Source organism: Vicugna pacos, chromosome X (assembly GCF_048564905.1).
Source record: "Vicugna pacos chromosome X, VicPac4, whole genome shotgun sequence".
Lineage (NCBI taxonomy): Eukaryota > Metazoa > Chordata > Mammalia > Artiodactyla > Camelidae > Vicugna > Vicugna pacos.
In genome coordinates, this window is record NC_133023.1 from 94,484,080 (window position 1) to 94,487,992 (window position 3,913).

The 3,913-nt window shown below is 39.4% G+C and overlaps 1 pseudogene; it reads left to right on the top strand.

Annotated features, from left to right (window-relative positions):
* The first annotated feature begins 228 nt into the window (after positions 1-228).
* On the top strand, positions 229-1,251 carry LOC140691794 (dolichyl pyrophosphate Man9GlcNAc2 alpha-1,3-glucosyltransferase-like; annotated as a pseudogene).
* Positions 1,252-3,913: the final 2,662 nt, after the last annotated feature.

A 3,913-nucleotide genomic window follows, 5' to 3' on the forward strand; every position in this document is an offset into this window, starting at 1 on the left:
ATGCCTGTGGTGGTTTTGTACTGCTTTTGTTTGAAAGAATTCTCAGGCAAGAAAAAGATTCCTAGTGCATTATGCATATTGCTGTATCCAGGCCTTATTCTGATTGACTGGACATTTTCAATATAATTCTGTGAGTCTTGGCTTTGCTTTGTGGGGTGTTCTTGGAGTATCTTGTGATAGGGGCGTGCTAGGGCTCTGGCATTTTGTTTAGCCATAAATTATAAACAGATGGACCTCTGTCAGTCCTTACCTTTTTTTTTTTTTTGCTTTTCATTTGGCAAGTGTTTTTAAAAGGGCCTCAAAGGAAAGGGATTTGCTTTGTTAATTAAGCTAGTTTGTACTATTGTGGCTCCTTTCCTCTTTTCCTTCTCTGCTTGGCTGCCATTCTTTACAGAATGGGAACAAAGCCTCCAAGTTCTGAGAAGACTCTTTCCAGGTGATCCTGGATTATTTGAGTATAGGGGACCCAATGTTTGGTGCAGCTTCTGTGTCTTTCTGAAGATCCAAGATATTTTGCCACATCACATCCAGATTGTAATCAGCTTTTATTTTACATTTTTAAGCCCACTTCCTCAGGTAAAATAAACACTTCAGCTCTCTCCCCAAAGATTCAAATTTACTCTAATTAACTGTGCACTATCCTTTTTAAAAAAATTTTCTTTTCAGGTACAGGAAAAGTTCATTCTCTTGGTATCATTACCAGTCTACTTAGTTTTAAGTGAAATTCCGTTCATGCCTACTTGGTTTTTACTTGTGTAGACACATTTAGTATGCTACCTCTTCTCCTGAAGGATGAACTCCTGATGCCCTCAGCTGTGACAATGATGGCATTTTTTTATAGCTCGTGCAACTTCCTTTTCAATATTTGAAAAGGCTTCTGAAGAACTGCAGTTGAAATCCTTTTCCATTTCTGTAAGAAATATCTTCCATGTTTTACATTTCTTCCCAGAATTAGAGATGTATTTCTTATTTCAATAATCATGATGGTCCTTTTGACACTGAAGACTCTCACTGGATCCTCCTCAAAACATTACCGGACTTATTTTCTGTATTGGTGTGTTTGTATCCTGTTTGAACTTCCTGTTCTTCTTGGTGTACTTAAACATTATGGTCATGTGGAAATCCAGAAATGGAAAAGATCAGAAGAAAACCAACTGGCTACATCCCCAAACAAATGTGAAAATGTTAACAGTACTAAAAGGTTGGGTGAACATTTTGAGAATTATGGAATTATTGGAGAGGAAATGGTGAAAAGTCATTGTTGTCTACCTAAAATAAATATATATGGAGACCAAAGCCCAATGGAAATTTTTATTTTCTAACTATTGAGTAGCCAAGACATATTGTAGTTTTACAAGGCAGAGAGATTAAACTGTGTTCTTATTTCCAAGAATGCTGATTTACATGAATGCAATTAAACAATGAATTTTCCTGAATTTAAAGCCAAGTGGTTCGAGCGAAGGCTTTTTAATTACTCATGATCATTACTTCTAAACTTCCAGGATCATTCTGTTTAAGTTAAATGGCCTTGTACAGGATTTCACCCTTCGGTTCTTTTTTTGTTAGAACATGATTCAAGGTTACCACTGCCATAAGCATTGATTCATATCATGGTTCATGTTAACCTGGCCCTGTTCATTCTGTGTGACTTCAATTAGCAGAAGCCCGTCTTTACTACAGTATTCAACTCGTAAAAATAATGTATTAAACTCATGTTGTAGTTTCTTATGTAAAGATGTGTTTTCTTGAATCTCTGTGATAAAAATAAAACGATAATTTTACCACTAAAAAAACAATAATTTTGTTCCCTAACCCCTCCCAATGACCCAGCCACATCCATTCTACTGAGTTCTTTCTTCCCTGCTCCCCGTCATCAATCCCAGAGTCAGCCTCATGACGTTTTTGATCACTATCAGGTAACAGAATGTCTCTGATGACCTTAGTGTTCCGCAGCATCAGTATTGAGTAGTTGGTATGTCCTGCCCAAGTTAATGATCACAACTCTAATCTTCTTCTGGTGTCAAAGCCTCTTCCAGCTCAGGCCTGGCCCAGGCTGAAGCCTGCAGGAGGAAAGGAGCGCAAGTCATGGCGTGATGCTTCCACCGGGACTCAGCCAGCCTCTGCTGCCCTCCCCTTTTGCAATCACTTGTTCCCCAGGGTCTGTTGAGCAAAGGGAGGGACAAGAGGTCAGGGTCATGGCATCTCTTATCTGGATGGCGTTTAGCAGCTGTTTAAGTCTGACTGTTTAAATGTTCTCTCTCGGTGAGGTCTTTCATGGCTGCTTTGGAGACCCCATCTCTGGGCCTTGGGCCCCTGTAGTTCCCTGACACAGAGCCTCTACATGGAGAACTGCCCCTCCCCTCCCAGTCACTCCCATTGTAAATTTATTTGTGCTTCTGACTTCTTCCCACTGCCTCCCTTAATCTTCAAGGGAGACAACGCAAGACCTCCAAGTGGCCTCCTTGAAGTCCTAATCTCTCTAGTAAATTAGGACATTTTCCACTTGTAAACTCGGTGGTTTTTCCAGCTTCTCTCAAGAAGGCCCCTCTTGACTCCAAATTCCTCTGATACTGCTATGTTAGTAAACATTTGCCACAGGTGAGCAGCCAGAGTTCACATGTCTGTGGCCTTTGAAAGGGAGCATGGAGAAAGGTCAGAAGTACAGACGGCATAGGAACAAAAAACACATCAAACCAAAGGAGGGATAATGTAGCTTCAATTTTAATGGTTCCATCAGGGGAAAGATTTGTTGATCCACACCATTTTCTGGGATTTTTCATAATCCTCGAGGATTGTAGGTGGGTAAGTCACATGACTTTTAGGTAAAGGCCAGCTCCACCCTGGTGTTGTCTGTGTCAGTGTCCACAGCCACTTTGTCAAGTCTTCATCATTTGTGTGCCTCCCCAGTTGCCTACCGAGTAAAAAGCTCAGCGTGTTTTTGGAGGTCAGGGTGGGTTTCAGGTACATATCTGCTATCCTTCTGATGATGGGCGTGGGTGTGCTGGGATTGACTTTAATGGCTCCCTGATCCATGACTGGTCGACGCCACAGACAGCTTCAGGAAGAGAGCGCAACCGAGAAAGCCTGTGAAAGTTGATGGAATCTAGAATTACCTGTAGGAGAAATACCAAGTGGCCCCAGAAGCCCCTCTGCATTTCTGTCTCCCGAACACACGCATGTGCTCATGCATAGACACACACACACACACACACACACACACACACACACACACATACATACATTTGGTCATAAGACCTTGAGGTAACATCTGATTAGAAATGCCAGCTTTATCATTTCTTTGATCCCCACATACTACGTGAAACTATTTCTAGAATCTCTATTTTGTTCCATTGACATATTTAACAATTCCTATTTCAATTGCTAATCCTATAGAGTAAATTTTAATATACAGTATGACAAGCTCCCCGCCTTGGCTAAGCCTTCACATTTTCTCTTCAAGGTAAATTTATAATCTAGTCCTCCAGTTCCACATACATAATCAAAATCCTGTTACAATTTATGTTTGGCATTGCACTGAAGTCATAGACTAATTTAGAGAATTGATACCATTTTAAAAATTAGTCTTTCCTTCCAAAAACATGTTATTTGAAAATATTATTTTAGTGTCTAAACAGGAAGCTCATAAAAAATAATTTTATATATGTTTTCCCTATGTTTTAAAAAAGTTAATTATATTTGTAGGTGTTTACAATGCTTGGAACAATCTGAATAGGACATTTTTCTATTATATTTTCTAATTATTAGAAGAGTATGTAAAAATTATTTATTTTTTATGTGTTTAATTTATATCAACCAAACTTTCCTGATCTACTTGCCTTCATTTTTCCAGGAAGGCAATCCCTTAAGAAAAAGAGAGTTTTGCCACTTCCTTTTGCTAATGAAATACTGTACA